This window comes from Molossus molossus, unplaced genomic scaffold (genome assembly GCF_014108415.1).
Source record: "Molossus molossus isolate mMolMol1 unplaced genomic scaffold, mMolMol1.p scaffold_m16_p_14, whole genome shotgun sequence".
Lineage (NCBI taxonomy): Eukaryota > Metazoa > Chordata > Mammalia > Chiroptera > Molossidae > Molossus > Molossus molossus.
Window position 1 is genome coordinate 84,992,137 of NW_023425349.1, and position 25,253 is coordinate 85,017,389.

Below are 25,253 nucleotides of genomic sequence, written 5' to 3' on the forward strand. Positions count from 1 at the left end.
AACTTAAATGAAACCATGTCTGTTGCAACCATTTTAGTAAAATAAATTAACTTGCTGATACAGAATTAGAAAATTTAGAGGTGGCTTCTGAATTATAATCAATGCAATTATTTTGTTGATGAAATCATTTTGTCCTCAAATATAATTAGGAAAGGTAAATGGGTCATTGGGACTCTGTGACAAAGGGATTTCTACCATAGTATATTTATTGTAGGGGGATTGCATTTGTTTTAGCAAAGTGGCAGTGACACTAAGGGAATCTAATCTGCTGTGCCTGAACTCTTCCCCTGGGAAGTCTGAAATTCTGGAACACATCATCATTTTGAAACACGGGTCAGCACAAAGATGGGATTAAGATAAGCAAGTTAGTTTAATATCCACATTGGAATGCAAGTCTTCCAAACAGTAGAATACTTCTGTGCTTACTGTTATCTCATTATCTCATTTTCTAAAATGAATTAATCTGCCTAGAGAAGAACTCACTGACCATTGGGGTTCCTGGAGATAGATCTTAAATCATAAAACCTGATGACACTCAAAAAGTAATTCATGATACCTGCTCAGCATATCCCATTTTCTATTTAAAAAGGGGAGAGGGGTCATATTTTCATTGTTAGTTGTAAAATCAGCAAATTATTTCATCGACTTTGACTACATCTATCAGCAACAAAAACCTACCAGGCCAGCAACTGCAACACTTGACATAGGGCCGGGGCATTTTTTACATGTTATTCCATTATTTTTTTGCTTTTAGACTTTAGTTCATCTAATGCTTCATTTACTTTCAGATACCAAGCTAAAGTTAAAGCTAACTTGTTGAGTTTTTATCAGGGCTGACTGGCTCTAGGAAAAAAATAAGTCCTGGCCAGTTTAGTTTGGCTCATTGGTTAGAATGTCCGCCCATGGGCCAAAGGGCCACAGGTTCGATTCCTGGCCCCAGGGACATGCAGGAGGCAACTAATCGATGTGTCTCACATCAATGTTTCTCTCTCTCTCCCTTCCACATATATATATACACATATATATGTATGTGTACATGTATATGTGTGTGTGTGTATATATGTGTGTGTATATATATTAATTGAAAAATATCCTCAGATGAGGATTAATAAAACAAATAAAAAATTATTTTCAACAAGAAAAAAAAAATGAATGAGACCAGTTTTGTATTTGGCCTCCATCTCATTTTCCAACCATTCATTTTCCTCCTTCACCTCTCTCTAAGCAGCCAGTATTCCTGAGCCCCTGCTTCAACCTACTTACCCTCTCCTTGCAAGTTTAAGTCATTTTGACATGTTGCCAGCCTGACCAGGGCAGGGCATCTGCAAGGCACCTAAGCTGTAGATGAGCTTCTGTTTTCATTCAACTATGAGAAAAGAAACAAATCAAAATGTGTGGGCCTGGAGAGATAATTATTTTAGTGGTTGTATGATGATAAAATGCAGATTGGTTTCCAGCTTTTCAAGTAGCATAATGGTGGGCTTCAAAGACACAACAAATCTTTAATAAGCGTCTTCCATGTGCCAGAGGCTGTGCTAGGTACTGGGAAGAACAAGGAGACGTAATCCATGCCTCCAGGTAGCTCAAGGTCTGTGAAGAACACAGGGACCAAGGGAAACAATTACAACACACCATTAGCTGCTCCACCTGAGAGTTTCCATTGCATTAAGCTGTTGGCACTTACCTCACACCATGATTTCTCCAGCTCCTAACTCAGTGTCAGGCATAGAGCAAGCTCTCAAAAATACCTGATGAAATAATGAATGAATACACAAATGAACAAGCAAAACATTATTGAAGTACCAATATAGAGTGTGGCAGAAGCAATTAACTCTGGCTGGAGGAAAAAGTAAGTCTTATAAGAGATGGTGATTTGAGATTCGTTGGAGGGAAGTGGGGAGGGAGGACGGGAAGAGATTAACCAAAGAATTTATATGCATATATGCATTGCCCATGGACACAGACAATAGTGTGGTGAAGGCCTGGGGTGGGGGGCAGGAGCCAGGTGGAGGGAGGCAATGAGGGAAAATAAGGGGGACATCTGTAATACCCTCAAAATAAAGATAAACATAAAGAGAGAGAGAGAGATGGTGATTTGAGCTGGGGCTTAAAGCATGTCTAGCACAGAGTGTGACCTTGAATGAACCCACAAAGTCAGAGTAATTCAACGAAGCGGAAGTTCAGGTGGAGAAAGAGGACATTTGCAGGTAAAGGTGTTCCAGGCAGAAGTACCTCCAGCACCTAGCTTAGTGCCTGGCACATAGTGGCAACACAAGAAACATTTAGTGAATGAATTAGCAAGTGAATTGATGAATGTAACAAACAGTGCATACAAAGTCACCAGTATTGTGAAAAAATAGGCACATGTAAGGAATGGTGTATTTGGAAATTGAACATATGGGTCCTAGAGCAAATTAAGTCTGAAACATTGCTGAAGGCAAAATGACAAAACTGAAGTTGTCCTACTCTGGGTGCACCATGAGAAGGTAGAGTTTTTTGGAAAAGCTGATAATGCGGGGGGAAATAGAAGGCAGCAGGAAAAGAGGAAGACCAAATACAAGATGGATTGACTCCATGAGAGAAGTCATGGGTATGAGTCTGCAGGAGCTGAGCAGGGCTGTGGAGAACAGGACATTGTGCATACCACTTATTGACAGGGTTGGCAGGAGTTGGTGCTGACTCAGTGGCATGTAACACACACATATTTGCAAAATTATGTAATTATAGAAGAGAGATGGTTAGAGCGGAAAAAATGGGGAATACAAGAAAAAGTGTAGTGCAAGGAACAGAGCTGCTGGGAAATAGAGGAACAGGGAGAAAAGAAATTTTAAATAAGAGCATGGGAATAATCCAGGGACTACAGAGTCCGAGGCCTGATGGGTGTAAGGAATAAATTTAAGGATCACCTATCACCAGGCTTAACAGACCCTTCAGATAACAGACCTCTGTCTGGGAGTAACAGTATGGTAAATTACTAAGGAAAGATAATGACTCAAAGGATCATGGTCCAGAAGGAGCCGACCCATAAGGAAAATAAAAATAAGAAGAGTCGGGAAAAATGTGATTGTTTCTAAGCTGGATCAAATCTGAGTGAGCTTTATTAGACTGTATTAGTTACCTATTTCTGCATAGCAAATTACTTCAAAAGTTAGTGGCTCTAAACAATAAACTCGAATGACCTCACACAGTTTGTGTGAGTCAAGAATATGAGGCAGTTTAGTTATGGTTCTGGCCCCAGGTCTTTCCTGAGGCTGCAGTGATGTTGGCTGCAGTCATCTGAAGGTTTGTCCGGGGCTGGAGAGTAACTCTATCATGTGTTTGAAAGAGGCCTGATTTACCCAACACACAACTTTCCATAAAGCTATTTGCTGTCCTCAGGGCATGTTGTTGGCTTTCCCAAGAACAAGTTTTTCAAGAGAGGGCAAAGGAAGCAGCAATATCTTTATGATCTAGCCTTGGAAATCAGACTCAATTATTTCTGCAATATCCTTTTGGCTAAACCTCAGACCTCTTCAAAGTGGGTCCTCCACAAGAATACTGGGTGGCAAGAACCACTGGGGGCTGTTCTAAGAGGCTCTGTTGGAGACTCATTGCCACAAACTGCATTCCATAATTACCTAATCTGATGTAGTTCTCTAGATTTCTCAGGCAGGCAGGTTCAACAAGAGGTAGAAAAAAATAGTCTTCCACAGCTCCAGGCTTATGTTATCCTTTTCTTAGCTACTAATTACTTTAAAAGGAAAATACTGCTTCCTAATAGTTCTAGCTAGGCTCCCAAAGATGAGGCTCATTGGCCTGGCTTGGGTCATGTAAATAAGCAGAAACCAATTCACTGTGATAATTAGGGGGAAGATGTCCCCAAAGAAATGGTTCTATCTGAACTGCACGAACTGAGTGTGAGGGCAGTGTGGCAGGAGCAATGAACTTTGGCTGGTTCTGGTTCTGGCATGGTTCCCTCCAAAAGAGGAGAAGCAAGACAATAGAAATAGTGGCATGTGTCCTCTACGATCCCAGTGTAAAAAACAAAAAACAAAAAACACCCCACACTGCCCATACCTTGGCTGGAATAATATCACACCTTCTATCTCCTTGTCTTTTTTTTTTTTTAATCAACATATATTATCATCTGAGTATATTGAAAATGTAGATATATCACCCTACAAAAGATATGTAATACCTGTAAACTATGAAACATGGTTGAGAGAATGAAAGAAAACCTAATAAATGCAGAGATGTACTATGCTCATAGATTTGAAGACAAAATACTATGTCAGTTATCCCCAAATTGAATTATAGATTCAATGCGATCCAAATCTAAATCTCAGAATACCTTTGATTTCAACCAAATTGATAAGGGGTTTATAAAATGTATATGGAAATACAAAGGACCTAGAATTGCCAAAACAACATTGAAAAATTCCAAAATAGAGAACTTATGTTACCTAAATTCATAAAGCTACAGTAATCAAGACAGTGATTGATTAGCATAAAGATAGAAAAACAGATTAATGACAAAACAGAATCTAGAAATAGACCCAGATCTTCTTTCTCTGTTGAACATGCTACACACCACTGATCAAGTGTGCTTCTCTCAACTGTAATTTCTTCAAATGTATGCCCCTCCCTGGTAAATTTGCTTTTCCTTGCCACACACCTTCTATCTTCTCTTATTCTATGTTGGTTTGACTTAAAGATCAAAGGGCAACGATAGATTGTGGAGGGTGGGAATTCCCGGGGTCTTCACCATCCTATGCACAATTATCTGCATTTGACTAGTCAAGCCATGAAGGCCTGGTGTATTTCCCATTTCCTCAGTGAAATCTTCCCTGACTGTCCCAACTTGAAGGGGGAGTTCATTCTGGCACACTTGTCTCATGCATATTACAATCCAAATGTTCTAATGTTCTCTCAGTTCTTCTAATGCACTGACTCCTTTGTTTTTATTTGTGGTTTATTTTTATAAGTGAGTTAAACTATCCCTAGCATTGCTCTTATTTTCCTTATTACCTTTTGACCCCCTCACCCATTTTTTTCCACCCCCCAACCCCCACCGCTGGCAACCACCAGTATGTTCTCTGTATCCATGAACTTGTTTTTTTGTTAGTTTGGTTATTGGTTTTGTACTCTTTTGTTCATTGTTTATTTGATATACATTTTTCTAAGCACCTATTATAGTTGTACTGTAGTAGGTAACTACAAAGACACCTATGGGGGAGAAGATAGCTGTAGAAACCATCAGAGTTCAGAGAGAAAGTACTGGAAAGTCCAGAAAAATGAGTGATTAACTCTTTCAAGGAATGAATAACAGAGGAGAGGCAAGGTGGAGATTCTTGAGCTGATTCTTATAGAATGAACATGAGGTTTTTAATGATATGATCTTTTATCTTTCATAGTCTAAGATGATGATTAACCTTTGTGAGGATGTGATCACTATGTTGCCAAAATAAAAATGGGAGCATCTTAAGCAATAAGGATATAATAGCTACATTTCTGTTATGTAAAAGTGATAATCTTGCCTCTTGAAACATTCTCACTTTGAGAGCAGAAAACATTTATTGCAATATGGATGTGGTCCTATGTCACCAAGACATAAAATATATCAGGCTCATCTTTCAAAATGATAGTCCTCAGTAATCCTCTGGGGAAGACGATCATTATTGTTAAAAAAAAAACTTGGGGGTGTCCATCTGCTACTCCCACAGCCATGCCTCAACTGGGAACACTGTGACTTTCATATTACATGCTTGGGATAGCATCAGGTACCAAGTCAATGAAGAAAAGAAGTGTTAGCAACCCTGTTAAAAAATCTGCAAGACACAAATCATAAATTCTGCTTCCTTGTGTGGGTGTCTGCCTCACACACATACTTGTTATTTTTACCTCTGAGTGTCTGATGAATCAAGAGAGAAAGAAATATAGGGATTGAGAGTGTCCCGTTTAAATGGTAACACCACACCCCTAAGGAACTCCAGGTGGTGGATAGGAAAGAAGTTTCTGGCATGTGGTGTAAAAAAACAAGTTGATATTTTACTTCACTCTACTTTAACATGGAGAAATGGGAGTCATGTACACATTATTAGCAACAATTTGTTCCAGACAAGAGGGTGCTGGGAACGAACACAACAGTAAATAACATCTGAAATATAGAACTGGCGTGGGGGACTTTGTTTTATTTGTTTATTTTTCTTCCTTCTTTTTATGGCATGGAGCACATTGATGTCATTCAATATCTGCAGAATCGATACCATTTTCACTTGGGAATTGAAGCAGACAAAATTTTCCCTTGGTGTCTAAGAACTTACTGAATTTCCGTTTTAAATTACCAAGTCCATCTGGCTCCTCCCTACTTGAACAGGTTCAAGGTAAGTTTCTTCTCCTTGCTGCTGTCAAGGCATACAGATCTACTATGCACACAGTGATTCTCCAGGCTCATTCTTCCCACAGATATGTTGAGTTCTGACTCTTTACACAACAGAGATAAAAGACGTATGAAGACAAAATTGGCATGATTGTCAAAAAGTGGTTCTTCAGGCTGGGGGGCAAGTGCAGGTGTCGGAGGGAGATGCTGTGAGAGAATCCCAAGGTGCTCCCTGTATCTGGCCCATTCTGAAAAAGAGTGTCATTCTTAGCTCCAAATCTGCCAGCAGACTCCTTCCCGGGCAATCTCCCAGCCCGGACCTGGAGTGGGGCTGCTCAGAGGGTGAAACGTGTAGCTTTCCAAGTAGATCTCCACATTGAGGTCTGAGTTTCCATAGTCACTTTCCAGATCCGAAGTAGCACGTGACAGAATGCATCTTGTTGACATATGATGTGGGTGTATTTCTGTAGGGTTGTGTTAGACCCACAGTTTGCCAGCCTGGCTAACTGCCCAGGCATTTCCTCCCTAAAACTTTCCAGAGGAAGTTGAAGGGGTGGGTGCATAAGGGTAGAGGTATGGAGAGATTCATGTGGCCCCAGGTGCAATGACAGGGATGCCAGAAAAGGTCATCAAGCTTTGGAATTTTGGAGACACTGGGTTCTGCAAAAGGTGGGGAACATTGCCCTGGCTGGTGCGGCTCAGTTGGTTGGAGCATCGTCCCATACACCAAAGGGTTTCGAGTTCCATTCCTGGTCAGGGCACATACCTCGATTGTTGGTTCAATCCCTGGTCAGGGTCCGTTTGAGAGGCGACTGATGGATGTTTCTCTCTGTCTCTGTCTCTCTCTATCTCTCTGTCTCTCTCTCTCACAAATCAATTAAAAAAATATATTCTTGGGTGAGGATTTAAAAAAAAGGTGGGGAAAGTAGGTTTTTATTTTATTGCTAGTGGAAATATCGAGAACACGGTACCTCCCAAAGCATTTTCCTATAACTAATTCAGGCAAATTTATTGAATCTGAGTTAGCCAGAAGCGATGTAAGGTGCTAGGAACATAAAGGTGTTTCTCTTTGAGCAGAAGTTAGGCAGACACAGACTTGCTCAGGAAGCACTGTGGATGTACAAATGAGTGATGCAGGCAGTATACGCATCAACCAGGATGTGTAGGGTGGAAATCATAGAAAGCCTGATTCGGACAGGCTTAAATGATCAAAGCGATCTCACTGGAGTGAAGTTTAGAAGCAGGGCTAGTGGAAGGCTTGGTCCAGAGGCTGAACCATATTACGAAGACCTCAGTTTCTTAGTTTTCAGAGCTGCTCTCTGCTCCTCTCATGGTCCCAAGATGAATGCCACCAGATTCCAGGGCTACAGGCTTTTGTTCAGATCAAGCAGGAAAGACAGTGTGATTTTATCAAACCAGACCCACAATGTCCTGAGAACAAAGCTGATATAACCAGCATGGGTCATATGACCCCCCCCTCCCACCCCCATGAAGCACTCTCTGTAGCCAGGAGATGGAATGCATTATTTGAATTAACCTCTAGGTCACATGTCAACCAGAGTACGAAAATATTTCAGTTTATCAATATGCATGTGTTTGGGGATGCTGGGTGTAAAAGATGAGGGGACATGTGAGTCTGCCTGAGGAGGGGACAGTGAGGGTAGGGAAGAGGAGGTTGTGGACCATGCCACAGAAGAGGAGACATCATCTGGGACTCAAATATAAAGAACCTTGAAAGCCATGCTGAGAAATTTGGATCTTCAAACTATGAAGAAAGAACTTATTAATGCAAATCCATAGCACAAGCCAGATGGACTTAATAGTGTCAAGGTGTAATTTTCAAAACATTGCAACATGACTCTCATATAAATGTAGGATGAGTACATGTCAAAAATGTTATTCGGCTTCTTAACTGATGAGGGCTCTAGTAAGAGGGTGAAGCTGGTTTGAGTGCTTCTGAGGGACAAGGGTTTATACAGCTCATTGGGAAAGGCACTTTAAAAAAAAAGGCTAGAACAACATTATAGGTTAGATATAAAACTGACTGACATGCTTCAGAGCAGTGAAAGCATAACCTTTGGGGTTATCTTTTCTACCTGAGAGATCACTTGCATTTCTACTGAGCAGGACATAAATCTAAAAGTTGACTGCAGAGTCCATTTGTAATTAATATTAACAAGCAAAGTAATATAAGAGTACAAGTTCCTAGGCCCAGAGAGTTAAGTAATTCTTAGATGGGCCTTTAAACAATGTGTTAGTGATATAAAAAAGACAGTCATGTTCTTGGCCTTATTTCTTTCTTTTTTTTTTTTTTAATCCTCATCCGAGGACATTTTTCCATTTTTTGTATAGACAGAGTGGGAGGGAGAGAGAGGAAGAGAGAGAGAGGGAAACATCGATGTGAAAGGGTCACATCGAGTGGCTGCCACCCGCAGGACCAACCAGGGCCAGGGACAAACTGCAACCGAGGTACATGCCCTTAGCGAGAACCGAACCCGGGTCTCTCCAGACCGCAGGTGGACGCTCTAACCGCTGAACCAAACCGTCTTGGCCTTATTTCTAAGTTTTGGATGATTTTTCTTTTTTTTCTTTCCTTTATTGATTTTAGGGAAAGGAAGTTAGAGGGAGATAGATATAGAAACATCAATGAGAGAGAACATCGATTGGCCACCTCCTGCACGCCCCCCACTGGGGATCGGGCCCACAACCTGGGCATGTGTCCTGACTGGGAATCGAACCGTTGACCTTTTGGTGCATGGGTTAACACTCAATCACTGAGCCACACCAGCCGAACTGGATGATTTTTCTTAACACCAGAGCAATCTGTTTGAGATCTGATTTTTTAAATGGACTTAAGCATTATAGTACTTGCATGTCAGAGAATACTGCTAATTGTAGTGGTTTTATTAGTCATTAAAGGAGGCTTGAGAAAACCTGCTCAAGGGAAGAGATATTCTGACTGATTCCTGGAGTGGGAAATAGTTGAATTCAGCCACCATGCACTCCAAGGAGAGATCCCCTGCTCTCAGATGACCGAAGAGGCCAAGAAGAGAAGCCAGCAGAAGTGAGAAGGCCCAGGGACTGCAGTGCCCACAGAGACCCTTTTTCCAGGGGTTACCCAAGAAGCAGCTTGAGTGGAAGTCGGGGCCTGTCTCCACACTGCCAGGCAAGGAGACATCCATCCTGAACCCAGGAGAGGCTGTAGCAGTCCCGCCTCCTGGCTCCTCTCTTGCCCATGAAGTGTTTTGGTTAGAAGGGAAAGGTATTCTACACACTCAATAATTAAGTACAGCCAAGCTAAGTCATGTTTAGACCCACATTTTTGGATAACAGATTTATTAATGGGCTGGTTGAGAGAATTGAACCATTTGGTGTTTGGGAAAATTGGAAATGTTTAAAATAAATACTTGGCATCCTTTCTTTCTGACTGCTGCAATATGTTCAGTTACTCTTAGGAATAAAATGTTCATGGTAAAGATTCATTTAATAGAAATCTCTTAGCAGCTTTTCACTAAAAACAGAGTGAAAATATTAAAAGTCTAATATTTCTTTTTACAAAATGGAAAGCATTCATTTCCAAAACAGCTCACCAGGCCCAAAGACAATTTTTTTTATTGTTAGAGTCTTAGGTGTAACAGTTATCATCCCATAGAGAATATACGCCTTCCACACCCCTGAAAAACTAGGGTTGCCACATTTAGCAAATAAAAATGCAATATACTCAGTTAAATGTGAATGTCAAAAAAAAAACAATGAATAATTGTTGAGTGTTAGGATGTCTCATGTGATATTGGGGTATACTTGTGGTAGGGAGAAAAATGCTCCACAAAGATGTTCATGTTCTATCCTCTCTGGAGTCTGTGAATATGTCACCTTACATGGCAAAAGGGACTTTGTAGATGTGATTAAGTTAAAACTCTTCAGATGGGGAGATTCCTGGATTATCTGGGTGGGCCCGATGCAATCACAAGGGTCCTTATAAGAGACAGGCAGGAGGGTCAGGAACAGGGAGAGATGGGAAGATGCTACAATTCTGGCAATGAAGACAGAAGGAGGGTCCACAAGTCAAAGAATGCAGATGGCCTCTAGAAGTTGGAACAGGCAAGGAAAGATTCTCCTTTAGAGCCCTCAGGAGGAATGCAGCCCTGCCAACACCTTGATTTTAACCTAGTAATACTCAGTGGGATTTCTTGCCTAGAGAATTAATTGTAAGATAATAAATCTGTGTTGTTTTTAAGCCACTAAATTTGTGGTAATTTATTACAGGAGCAATAGGAAACTCATACAAAACTTATACTAAAAGACTATTTGTTGTTATCTGACATTCAAATTTAATTTAAGTATCTAATATTTTATCTGGCAACCTTCCTTAAAATATCTAAGCATGAAGCTGTGGGATGTGGTAAAACCTCCCTCGCATAGGAGATAGGACAGGACTATGTACTGAGATAAAACATTTTACCTTTAGTCCTGATTACTCAGGGATAAAAAGGATTTGGTTGGGAAATTGCTGTGCTGCCCTTGTGGTCCATGGTTCCACTGAAGAAATATTCTTTGGCCAATATAAAATGGACCTGGAGAGTATTGTGCTAAGTAAAATAAACCAGTCAGAAAAAGACAAATACCATATGATCTCACTTATATGTGGAATCTAAAAAAAAAGAATGAACAAAATGGAGGCAGACTTGTGGATGCAAAAGACAGACTGACAGCTGTCAGAGGAGAGGGGGTTGGGAGCTGGGTGAGAAAGGTGAAAGGATGAAGTAAAGAAAAAAAAGAAAGACTCATGGACACAGACAACAGTATGATGATTGCTGTAGGGAAGAGGGTGGGGAGGCAGAAATGAGTAAAGGGGGGGGATAAATGGTCATGGAAGGAGACTTGACTTGGGGTGGTGAACATACAATACAAAATACAGATGATGTAGTGCAGAATTGTATACCTGAACCCTATATAATTTTATTAACCAATGTCACCCCAATAAATTCAATAAAAAATAAATTTAAAAAACAATATAAAATAAAACAAACACATTTAAAAATGTCCATACTCCAGGAAAGTTGTCTTCATTTGCCGAGGGTATTTGCATGCTTGTGTTCTATGTTCTCGGTGGTTCTACGTTAAGCCCTCACCCAGATCTGGACTACCCTTTGCTCCATAGGTGGCTTGTCAGATGACAAGGCATGGCCCTGACACAGTGCTGTATCCTCAAACCTTTCTCTCTTTACAACAGACTTCTTCACGCCTTCTCTGAACGCGAGCTCTGCAACAGTGCTAGTTGACCACTGTATTAGTTCCCCATGACTGCTGTCACAAAGTACCTCAAACTTAGTGGCTTCAAAGAATGCAAATTTATCTCACAGTTATGAAGGTCAAAAGTTCAAATTAGGTTTCACTGCACTAAAATCAAAGTGTCCCAGGGCTGCATTCCTTCTGGAGACAACAGAATCCACTTCCTTACCTTTTCAACATCTAGCTGCTGCCCTCTTTCCGTGGCCGATGGCCCCACATGACTGCGACTTCTACTTCCATCGTCACATCTCCTTTTCCGACTCTGACCCACCTGCCACTTTTTTCCAGGGACCCTTGTGATTACATTGGGCCCACCCAGATATTCCAGCATAATCTCCCCATCTGAGGAACCTTGATTTAGTCATATCTGCAAAGGTCCATTTGCCATGTAAGATAACATCATCACAGGTTCCAGTAATTGGGACACAAACATCTTTAGGGAGCCCTTATTCTGCCTACCACACTCCCCACTATCTTTTCTTTCCTTCTTTCATTCTAACAGAACTATTGTTTTGTTCAGAGTGACAATAAGCTTGGACAAAAAAGTTATTTACAAAGTTCCCTTCGAGCTACCTGAGTTGTTTGACATAGTCTGGCCAATGAGATGTTAGTATAAGTCTACTGGTCAGTGAGAAGTAGAATTCTGGCTTCTATGACAGCTATTTTTCCTGATTAAAAGAGGCAGGCTGAGCTGCCATATGCTTCTTATCTTCTTTCATTAACTCTTCATTCTGCATGGAAAATGAATATGATACCAGAAGGGCAGCCACTAGTTTCTGAGCATTAGAATGAAAATCACCCATGAAAGATGAGGCAAAAAGAGTCAAAGGATGTGAGATGTGAAAGTGACACATCAGCCCCAGTCTGCCAAGCTCCAGACTTGTTACCTGAAAAGAACAACCCTTAATTGGTAGCACCAGAGTAATCACTCCATGCAAGTGAATCCAGTTCTAGCAGACACAGGGTCTGTCTAAATCCTGCTACTCAAAGTGTGCTTCCTGGACAAGCAGCAAGGATGTCCACCTGCAAGTGTGTTAAAATGCACAGTCTTGGGCCCTTCCCCAGATCAGCTGAACCAGATTCTGCATTTTAACTAGAAATCGATGCACTTTCATTTGTTGGGGTTGATCTGAATGCACTCAAAGTTGTAGAAGTACTGCTTTGAACCTTGCAGAGGGCAGGGAGAGAAACTGCTCTGGGTCCTTCCACCTAGGCTGGAAGGTATGGTCTGTCAGTGATACACTTGGATTTACTGGGATAAATTTCAAAAGTTGGGAGGTGGGTGTAAAATAGTATATACATAATCATGAAGTCTCCCCACCCCCCACACCACTTAACCTGATTTGATCCTTTCCTTGTTTCTGATCTAAATTTACATTTTATTACTTGTCAACCTAAGACCCACATCTATTTGATTCCATCAAGACCAAATTAATAAAAAGTTGGCGGCTGGGTAGAATCAATAAAAGGAGAAAGAGTACCTCTTCTTTTAAAATCTCTTGGTTTGTACCTACACCTGAACTGTCTTTGGTGGGATCCACCTCCTGGGTGAAGGAAGGGTAGTAAATGTATAAATCCACCAAAAGGGAGAGCCAATAAGCCTTTCAACACAGTACATCTTTCATTTCTATTAAATCTCTAAATCTATACATGTCATATGGAATATAAATTGTATACTAATTTCTTTGCGATGATTTTTATCAGAATATTACAAAGAAACACAGAGGATTAAAGTATAGCCACCAAGTTTCTCTGGGGAGCAGGGAAAACATCAGGGGTGGGTCTTCCAAAGGAATTTGCCCCCTTGAAAATTGTTTTAGAAAGTTTTATGGGTTTATCAAATTTAATTAATTTTTCAAATAGGTAAATCCAAAGGTACCAAAGAGTATACAGTGAAAAATCTCTTCCCTTCCTTCAGTCCCTCCCATTTCCTGACACATTTCTCTCCCTCAAGGCAACCCCTATGACCAGTTTTTGGAGAATCCTACAACATACATTAAAATTAATCTTTCTCATCATCCAAAAGCTTCTGTTAAGATCTTTTGCTGATGTTTAATTTTTCTGTGTCATAGATAAAATGTCAAGTAAAAATCAAGAGTCTTGCTACCTTCTTATTCTAGAGGATTAAGGAGATGGCATTTACAAAACACTTTGGAACTTTCAGAGGAAGACGCTGAATGAATATAAGTGGTTGTTCTAGCTGTAGCCCCTTCTATATAATTTGAATTTTATAACGCCCCCTCCTCGCCAGCCTACCACCCCCACCCCACCCCCACAGCACCTTCTGAGGGTGAGAGGTGGATAAGAAAGGATGACCGATGTAAGACTGAATAGAATGCCTTTAGGATTTCTGTTCTGTTTACCTAAAAGATCCTAGCTCATCTGTTCTTTAAGGAACTTGGAATTTTTTTTCAAAAGAGGGACTCCTAATTGTATAACCTCATAGTTGTGTGACTTTACTTATTAATTTAAATAATTTAAGAATATTTTCCTTTAAAAATAGGATCATGTTTTATATACTTTCTTCTTTCACTTAGTACTATTTATGGGCGTTACTGTTCTGAAGAGCTTCTTTGTAGAACATGATTATTTGAAAATAAGAATGGCTACCGTGTTTAAAGACACACTTAGGATGACTTGGTTCACATGATAAAGTAAAATCAATATGTGCTTTGAGGGCATACTACATGCTAAAAACAAAATGAACACTGAGGGACACCTAACATGTTTTGCCTGCTCAATACAAAGCCTTCAATAAGTGTGAAATTGAAAGATTCAGAGTTCTCTGGGACCTGGGAAATGCGGGTGGTCAATATGGAGGTTTGGGAAGACTCTCCACTTTGTCCTAGACCATGTTGAGTACTCCAGTGGAGTTACAGACAAATGGGTAGACTTTTCTAAGAGATAAAAGTCTAGAAAAAAATAAAAAAACCATCTCTGGCAAGGGATATAAAAATCGCAAACAACTAAGTAGATAGAAATAGACTGACTATTTCCTTTTTAATACAAGAATGCACAGTTGGGAAGAATGCTGAATGACAATTTAAATAATCTGATTGGCCAATGTACAAAACAATACTTGTAATGTACATTCCAACTTAAAGGGCATAGGCCAGCAATGTGCAACCCTTTGCACCTCATGGCACATATAAACTAATTACTGAGATTCTGCAGCACACTAAAAAATATATTTTTTGCCAATCTGACAAAAAATAAAGAGGTATATTTTTTTTATCCTCACCCGAGGACATTTTTTTTCTGCATTTATCTTCAGATAGAGTGGGAGGAAAGGGAGAGAGAAACATCATTGTGAAAGAGACACATCGACTGGCTGCCACCCACACAACCCCAACCAGAGCCAGGGACAAACTGCAACCGAGGTACATGCCCTTAGCAGAAACCGAAACTGGGTCTCTCTGGACCCACAGGCCGACGCTCTAACCGCTGAGCGAAACTGGCCAGGGCAAGAGGTATACTTTTGATTCATTCACACCAGACAGCTATTGTTATGTTGGCTATTGTCATTCTTTAATTTAACAATCTAAGAAACAGAGATCAGTGCCCTGACTAAATAGGTATTGCATGTTTTAAAAATTCTTGTGGCACACCGGTTGAAAATCACTGGCATAGAACATAAAGATAGTATTAAGAGTTCTCCTTAACCTTGTACCTATAGCTAACCTCCTAGACCCAAGATATTTGTACCAATTAATGATTGGTGGAGGTTAATAATTCTGATGCAGGCTTGGTTCATTGATCCTCCTCCGATGGTCATTAACCTCTAGAATCTGGTGATTAACCTCTAGAAACTCCGAAGTCAGATGCAAGAAAGCATTTTATCAGTATTATTTAAAAGGCTGTATAGGCCCTGGCCAGGTAGCTCAGTTGGTGAGAGCATCATCTCAATACACAAAGGTTGCGGGTTCAATCTCCGGTCAGGACACATACAGGAAGCAATCAATGAATGTATAAATAAGTGGAGCAACAAATCTCTCTCTCTCTCTGTCCTTTCCTCTCTCTCTACAATCAATAAATAAAATAAAGAAAAATAAAAGGCTGTATAATTGTTTCATACATATATGTCAAATGTAAGAAAACATCTCTTATATTGTTTATGAATGTGCATGGTAGTTTAAAGTTTCTTCAGGTTTTGATTTGTATAGTTTCCTTTCAACACAAAAAAATAATTTGACATAAATATGCTATTATGTAGGGAAAACTATTACTAAGATCTGGTGTACTAAAATGTTTATATTGGCCCACAGAAAAGGGGGTGTGAAATTCACATTAAAAAACGGGAGTGTTTGTTTTTGTACTTAATACTTTGAATAAATTTATTAAAAGCTATAATGTGAGTGAAAATTGCATTGAAGGTGACTGTCCCCTTGGAAATGGGGCTGTATGTTTCCTATATTCTTAAAAGAACACAATATAAAGTCTAGTTGAAATATCACAAACATAGGCCAGTTTATTATTGTAACCATAAATCATATTTTCACAGTAATTTGTTCTGATGCAGAAATTTCATAAGGAAAGATATGAAGTCTCAGTGGATCATTATGTTGCTCACTCTCAAGTCAACATTTAATAGGCTTTCCTCTGATTTTACATCCTGAGTCCATAAAGCTTATTAAATGACACTTCAAATTTTTTTCAGTGGTGGAAGCTTTGACTAAGTGAAAAGGCCTGTTGGGCTTTTCCCCTGTAGTTTCCTAATTAGGGCTTCCTTATTACATCACAAACATTAATCACCACGTTATCCAGTAACAGATCAGACTTACCCTATCTTTCAGATCCTCATTAATCTACTGGCAAAGTTATGAGCTCCATTAATATGGTTATGTTTAGAATGTCTCCCTCAAGCACAGTATATCCATTACTGGGCTGGATAACGCAAAAGCCATGTGTCTCCTCCAGGCTGAAGATGTTTCTGAAATAGCTCAGACAGCCACCTTTCCCACACACTCTGCATAAGATTCCTGCAGAATGTTTGCTTTATTTACTGTTTTGTTTACTGTTTTAGCAGAAAAAAAATTCTCCGAGCAGGATCGAGTTTGCATCTTGCAGAAACCAAACCACATGTTGTGCAGAACTTGGCTGTTTTCCATTTGGAATGCAGGGCCAGCCTCGTTTGAAGAAGAATGGAAGATCTTCCTATAGGGTGATTACTCCATTAAGCAGAAGGAGTGTGGCCACTTCCTTGCAATCCTGAACTGACCAGCGTTTTCTGAACATCAGTGTCCTTGGGTGAGTGACAGTGAAAATAGCAGAGCATCAAGTCCACCTGGCCACGTCCATATTGCTGATGTGGCAAGTTCAGATGCAGAGCCTAATGTGGTCCTGCAAGAGCACCAATCACAGGCAGGAGGGACTCTCCAGCCGATCGCATGGTCTGTGGGTTTTTCATAAATGCCTATCATTTTATGGGCTACGAGAGTGTGAGATTTGCTCTTAGAACATGACAGAACAAAGTCTCTGAGTCTCTCAGCCTACCTTAGAGTTGAATTAACTGCATTTATGGCTGGGTTTGGCAGTTTCTTAGTAGAGGATGTAAAAATAAATAAGTAGTTAAGATTATATGCATATGGATTTTATCATAAGACTCATCTTAGAGAGCTTAAATAAGTATAAAAATACTCTCAAGAAAGCTGAGAAAACTAGAAAATATTTTCCTTAAAAGAAAATATTGACATCAATGAATGTTTTGTCCAAAATGTCATATGGACAAGACAAAATTCAAAGAGAGACAGACAAGGTGAAAGCAAGGAAACATTAATAAAAGCAGAGGTCTGTTAAAACAACTTAATGACCATTTTTTTAAAAGACTACATTTTAAAGATTAGAAATTATGGATTTGTGAGCCGAGTAATGTAGATATCAATTTTCCAGCAAAACAATCTAGTCCTGGAATTTTGGGGTCCATTTTATTCTTAAGACCAAGGAAACCCTATATTATTTAGTGAGCTGCAATGAAAAGTAAGGGAAATGAAATGGGTCTGGAAAGGAATGAACAGTTTTTTTGGTTTCAGAGAGGCATTTCTTAGTCTTCCATGATGTTCTTGTAGAGTGCAGAGGACCAAGGCCTGGTTAATGGTACAGTTCAGTGGATTTATAGTTGATTAAACCAAAGAGGTCAAAGAGGCAATGTGTCAATGTTATGTGGGAAGGAAGGGCCTTAAAGGAGAGCACTAGGGCTCTGTATTTGACCTTCCAACCAAGAAACATGCTTCTCAGATTTACAAAGTATGTAAAACTCAGGATTCAAAAAGATCACTAAAGATTGTACAGATGAACAAAAATCAACAAAATGAAATTTAATGCAAAGTGAAAAATAGAACTGGACTTAGGCTCAAAATTTTCACTGTAAAGTACACAAGCTGGCACAAGAAGGTTACATGACAAAAAAGACACACACAGTGTTTTAGTTGATTCCAAGGAGTCAAAGTGTGAGTGGTAAATTAACTAATGAGAATTTAATTTATATTAACATAAGGATGGCATTCAGATCAAGGGAAATAATCATCCCAGTAGGCGCATTGCTGGTCAGTCCACATCTGGAGTTGCAATTCTGTGTACCACCCTGGGGAGGCCAGCCTGGGCCGAAGGGTAATGGAGAACAGGCAGAGGTCAGCAAGGAGGGAGGTCGAGGGGATGATTGGGGGATACTGAGAGGAGCAGGCTAATGAGAATCAAAGTCTTTGAAAGCTTGGGAGTTTCCCGGAACAGCGAATCAGGCTTATTTCTTTCAGAATGAAAGTTAAAGAGGCTAAGAGAAAATTTAAGATAAAAGAAATTCACCATTATGCATTCCTCCAACTCCAACACAAGTAAAACAGAAACCTGATGAAGTAATTGAGGGGTTTCTTCAACAACTAAGTGGCATGAAAAAGAGAAGAGAAATGGATGGGTTTTTAAAGAGCCTTAAGAGATTTACCAACCAAATGAGTTGTGTGGATCTTGTTAGATCTTGATCCCAACAACTGCCTGGTAAATCAAAATAAGATTTTTTTAGATAATCAGGGAAATTATTATTATTATTATTATTTTTTTTTCCCATCCTCACCCAAGGACATTTTTCCATTTTTTGTACAGATAGAGTGGGAGGGAGAGGAAGAGAGAGAGAGAGAAACATCGACGTGAAGGGACACATCGAGTGGTTGCCACCCGCACGACCAACCAGGGCTGGGGACAAACTGCAACTGAAGTACATGCCCTTAGCGGGAACCAAACCCGGGTCTCTCCGGACCGCAGGCCGATGCTCTAACCGCTGAGCCAAACTGGCCAGGGTGGGAAATTATTTTTTTAATAATAGCTTTATTGAGATGTAACTCACATGCCATAAAATTCACCCCTTAAAAGTGTACAATTCAGTGATTTTTAGTAGTCACAATACTGTGCACTGCTTACAACTATTTAACTTCAGAACATTTGTATCACTCCCAAAAGACATCCCATAGTCATTAACAGTCACTGGGCACTCCCTCTCTCCCCAGCCCCAATAAGCATTAATCTATTTTCTGTCTCCATGAATTTGCCTTTTCTGGACATTTCACATAACTGGAATCATACAACATATGGTCTCTTGTGTCTGGTTTATTTCATTTAGCATAATAGTTTCAAGGCTTATCTACATTGTAGCATTGTATCACTACTTCATTTCTTTTTATGATTGAATAATATTCCTTGGTACGGATAGACCATATTTATGTGTGCATTCATCAGTCGATAGACATTTGTGTTGTTTCTACTTTTTGACTATTATCAATAATAAGCATTCATGTATAGGTTTTTGTGTGGACACATTTTCAATTCTTTGGGGTATATACCTAGAAGTGGAATTGCTGGGTCATGCGGTAACTCCATATTAACATTTCGAGGAACTATGGAACTGTTTTTCCAAAGTGGCTGTACATTTCCTTCCCACCAGTAGTGTGTGAGGGTTTAGATTTCTCCACACACTAGCCTGATAGGATATTTGTATATCTTCTATAAAGAAATGTCTATTCAAATAATTTGCTTATTTTTATATTGGTTTCTTTATCTTTTATCATTGCATTATAAGAATTCTTTACATATGTCCCCTATCAGATACATGATTTACAAATATATTCCCCATTTTGTGGGTTGTTTTCACTTTCTTGATGGTATCATCTGAGCAGTTTAAATTGTGATAAGTCTAGGTTCTCCAATTTTTCTTTTTTTCACTTGTGCTTTTCTTTATATTTTTATAATTGTATTTTAAAAATAACTTTTCTACCAGTTAATTTAATGTACTTAAATGCTATTAAAACCAGCAATAATCAGTGTGCTGTGGTTGGGGAGATGTTGAATGCAGTCCATTTAATTTTATTAAGATAACTTGGATCTACCCAGAGTGGTTCAGTGGTTGAGCGTGGACCCATGCACCAGGAGGTCGCCAGTTCGATTCCCAGTCAGAGCACATGCCCAGGTTGTGGGCCCGATCCCGGTGGGGGACATGCAGGAGGCAGCCAACTGATGTCTCTCTCATCGATGTTTCTATTTCTCCCTCCCTCTCCCTCTCTCTCTCAAATCAATAAAGAAAAAAAAAAAGATGACTTGGGACCGCTTGTCATAATAAAGACAGATAAGCAGTCAGCTTCAGTTGCAGTTATGCCATCAGTTCAACTACTACAATGATTTCATCAAGTCTGGAAGGGAATGAAACCCTCTGGAAATCATTGCATAAATAGTCACATACATTGTTTGAAAATTCTTTTCCTTGCTCCAAATTTCACAGAACAGTTATGCTCATAAATAAGGAAAATAATCATTACCTATATTGCTTCTAAAATCATCCTCAACACAGTATTAGCAACCTGGAAAGGTCACCTGCCCCCCCGCCCCAACACAAAGGAGAAACTCCTTAGAATCTGGAGAAATGAGAAAATGTGATTTTAAAAAAGTATATTTTCTATGCTTTTTATTTGAAAATAAAAAATAATTCAAAAACAGAACATAAAGTTTAACAAATACCTTCTAGGCTCCTGAGAGAAATTCACCAGACATGACAAGGATTGGGGAAAATAGTGAGTTATATATTTGTCCAAAAGAGGCATGAGTTTAAAAATACCAAGAAACAGTGTCCCAGTGGACTAAATGATTAATTTTACAGAGGTTCAAACCACAATGCTCCTGCCCATTGTTTTAAACCCTTTAAAAATGTCTTTAAAGAACAGAAACTTTTCAGATAGTATTGCACAAATAACTATATATGGAGTAAAACTTGGTTTTATTTGATAATCAGTGTCTTCATATAAACTCAATTCCATAATCTCTGGGTCATTATATATAACTGCACTAAAAATTACCTAATACTTTAAATACATGTATTAATCTTAATTAAATCACTGACTCATCTTCACATAATGAGTAGTTTTAATAATTACTGTAACTAGCTGCTCTACCCTAACTTTGTTCTATGGCTGATTCTTACTTTCACCAAACTGAAATTCACATGAATCAAAATTTTACGATTAAAATGAAATTCACATGAATCAAAATTTTATGATTATTTGTAGTTTCTAAAGCTATATGTTTTCTAATTTTAATTAAGTTTGAAAGAGATGAGAAAATCCAAGAAATGACCCTCAAGAAAAAAATGAAAGTGTTTTTTTTTATTTTCACATAAATATTATTTATATTGCACGTAACACAAATCACTTGCAATTACATATGGTGATTAATACAATTTAATTTTTGCTCCCTACTGAAACCTCAGTAAAATAGGGTGAAATAAATTAAACATGCATAAACCTAGAAGAATAAAAATAGTAGAATAGAGAACAGCAGAGGTGAGATCGCAACAAAACTTTGGAAGCCAGCAAACAAGTCAGGGTCTGGCATCTGCAGTGGCAAACCAGATGCTAAAATCCCCATCTGTGGGGAAGATCAGAAGTGAGCAGATTTGCACCTAAACCTTGCATTGGTACAGGGATTGGAGGTGCTGAGCAAGGGTACAGAGCAGAGCTACATGCAGGGGGAAAGTTGGTGTTTGTAAGAAACAGCCACACTCCCAAGCTGTACTCCACCCGCTGCCCACCAACCACACAGTCAGGGAATTACCCTGCCCCTACACTGGCAGAAGACAAGTCAGGTTTATCTTGGGGACACACAGTCCAACTCAGGGCAGGGATAAAGTTTTGTATTGAAAAGGCAAGTGAAGATCTACATGCTTAACTGGGAGACCTGTCCCCTGTATTCTGCTTGGGTTCTCTAACACTGGCAGCCAGTAGTATGCTCCCAGGCAAGAGCTAAGAGGACTACTCTCTGCTGGGAAACTAACCAGTCCCCTCTCCCTGATTCTTTATGTACTGATACTTGGGGTTCCCCTACTGAAAGTACAGTTGACATTTAACTTCACCCAGTGAGTCCCACCCAGTGGCACACAGGTTCCACCCAGGTATGTGCGATTTCCAATGAGGCTTTAGTGCCTCAATTTTAAATATGAATAGACAAAGTTCATCATAAATTCGAAGAAACCATTTATATGAAAAACAAAACAAAAACAAAAAACAGAAAAAAGAAACTCAGAAGAAACAGATAATTCAAGAAAACTTCAAAGTAAGACAAGATATTGTACCCATGATACAAATAGGAGGTTAAAAATATGGAACGTTTAGAAAATAAGAAAGCTTTTGGAAATAAAATAAGATTTCAGAAATGTAAAATTTAACATAACATTTAGAAAATAAAGATGAATAAACATCCCAATAATGAAAAGGAAAAAGACAAACAGAAAATTGGATGATAAATTAGTAAGAGAAGTAGAGCACTATTCATTCATTCAACCAATGTTTATTGAATGCCTGCTTGGTGCCCACACTGGCCTGGGCATTCAGGGCATATTAGTAAGCAAACCAGTTGAGGATCTCTCCTGAAGGACTTCACATGTTAGTTGGAAGGGTCCAAAAATAAACAATAAATGTAATAAGTAAGTCAATTATATATTAGGAGACAAATGATGCCTTGGTCAAAAAGGAAAAAAAAGTAGAGAAGGGGATGGGGACTGCTGGGAGGGTTTTTGTTTTTGTTTTGTTTTGTTTTGGTTTCCATTTTAAGTTGACAATCAGGGTAGACCTCATTAAGAAGGAACATTTGAGCAAAGACATGAAAGAGTAAGAGGAACAAGAAGCAAGAGCTGGTGCAAAGGTTCTAAGATGGGACCTTCCATGACATGTCTGAAGAGCATAAGGATCAATGTGCTGAAGCCCAGAGAGCCAAGGGAGGGTTAGCAGGGGATGACATCAGAGCAATAGCAAGAACTCAGACCAGGAGGGTCCTTTTGGGCCAAGGTTCAGATGGACTTGAACTTTTTTTCTGACTCAAATAGGGCACCATTGGAGGACATTTGGTAGAAGAGTGTCAACTTTGGTTTTTAAAAGTGGCTGCTGGATAGAAACAGAGAGATCCGAGAGCAAGGCTTCAAGTGATCCAGGTGAGATGCTGATACCTGGGACCAGAGCAGTAGCAGAGAAGTAGACCTTTAGAGGAAGTGCAGATGTCAACAAACTGCTGAACAAAACTATTGTATAACTTAAATTAGCAGAAGAAATCTCAAAGTAGCCTATTGAAATTAGGAAAATAGAAGAAAAAGGGGGAATGGGATTCAGAGATATATAATAGAAATTTTAAATTTATTGATTTTGTTTTTATTTCTTTTCTGAAATAAGTCATACTACTTTTTACATTTTAAAGAGTTTGTGTTTGTACTAAGGGCCAGGGCCTGCTGTACTCACTTAGGAAAGCCGGTCTTGGGCTCCTGGAGCCGCCTCACCTGTCTCAAGTCCAATGTATTGAAGCAGAATTGGAGTTTGGGAGAGGGGTGGCTAAAATGAAGAGGAAGGAGGTAGGGCCCACCTCTGTGATCTTGCTCACTAACTGATCCTTCTGAGTTTGCTCAAAATTTCCCTCCCTGAGGTGCTCCTGCCACAGAGCTGGCTCAGTGCTCCCTACAAACAAGGCAGAATACCTTAGAACAAGGGCAACAAACTTGAATAATTTTGGGGTTAGCCAAGTAACAGATGTGGCAAGGTTGAGTATGTTGTCATATTATAACTTAGGGGTGCAGAGAAAAAGCATGTCTTAGGTTGGTTGTCCAGAAGTAGGCTTTTAGATGAGCTTTTGTATGCAAGTGACATATTAAGGAGGGACCCCCTAAAGAAACCAGGAAGGGGATGGGAGAAGGAAGGGAAGAAGAAAAAACTAACAAGGGCTCAGTTTCAGAGTCTGCCCCTGCAGGTGAGGTGGTTTCAGGAGCTGAAGTCCAGTTTTCCAGGGTCACCGCAGGGCTCAGCCTAGCACAAAAGCACCCAGAAGACAAAACAGGGGCAGCAGGGTCCTTGTAAGAGGTTTAACAGGAACTGGAGGATGCACCACCACACTTGTGCAATTTCTTTGATTGTGCCTAATCCCATCCTCCTCACTAGTTTATGATGGCGGTAGGGAGTAGAGAGGGAGTTAAAACATTGACTGTTACTTCTACCTGGCTTAAAGATTTTAGCCTGTTCACTTAATCAATGTCTTTAGTTGCTGCTCAGCCTTCTTAGATAGAAATGTCTACTTTCTCAGTTACCCCTATGATGACAGAGAAGGGCTGGGTCTTCAGATGAGGTGCTTCTTTGGCCTCTGGGAGGAGGGCTCTAGTCCTTCTGTTTGCAGATTGCCTGAATGTCATTCACCTCTGCTTCCATCTCTCTGTCAGTCTGTCACTGTCTGAGGTAGTCCCCTCCTGATTTGGCATTACATTGGCCTCCACCAACAATAGACCCCTGGGCCTGGGCCATGTTTTCCCTCCAGGCTTCAGGCTCGGCAGTCACAGGTCTATTTACTGTCTACTCACTCTGACCATCAACTCTCATCTTATCCACACTGGTATGGGGAACCCTGGAGGCAAAATATATGTAACGTAAGATCTGTCATTTTAAGTTATACAATTTAGTAGCATTATTTGAATTTGACAGTATTGTACAACCATCACCACTATTCTAAAACTTTTTAAATATCCCAAACACAAATTCTCATTACCCTTTCCCTCAGTACCTGGTCACCTTTAATCCACTCTCTATCTCTAGGAATCTGCCTATTCTAGATATTTAATACAAATAGAGTCATACAATATTTGTCCTTTAGTGTGTCTGGCTTATTTTACTTATCAAGGTTCACCCAGGTTGTAGCATTTCAGCCCCTTTTTAGGGCTGGATTATATTCCATTGTAAGCATATATCTCATTTTGTTTATCCATTCATCCTTTAATGGACACCTGGGTTTTTTCTACCTTTTGACTATTGAACATAACGCTGCAATGAACACCGGTGACAAATGAACACGGAACAAATCTCTGAGTCCGTTTTCAGTTTTAGTGGGTTTACTGGGTCATATTTATTCTGTGTTTAGTTTTTTGAGGACTGCCAAACTGTTTTCCATAGCAGCTAAACCATTTTATATTCTTACCATCACATATGAATGTTCCAATTTTTCCATATCCTCACCAACACTTATTTTGTTTTGATTTATAACCACTCTAATAAATGCAAAGTAGTTTTAATTTGCATATCCCTGTTGACTGATATTAAACATCTTCTCA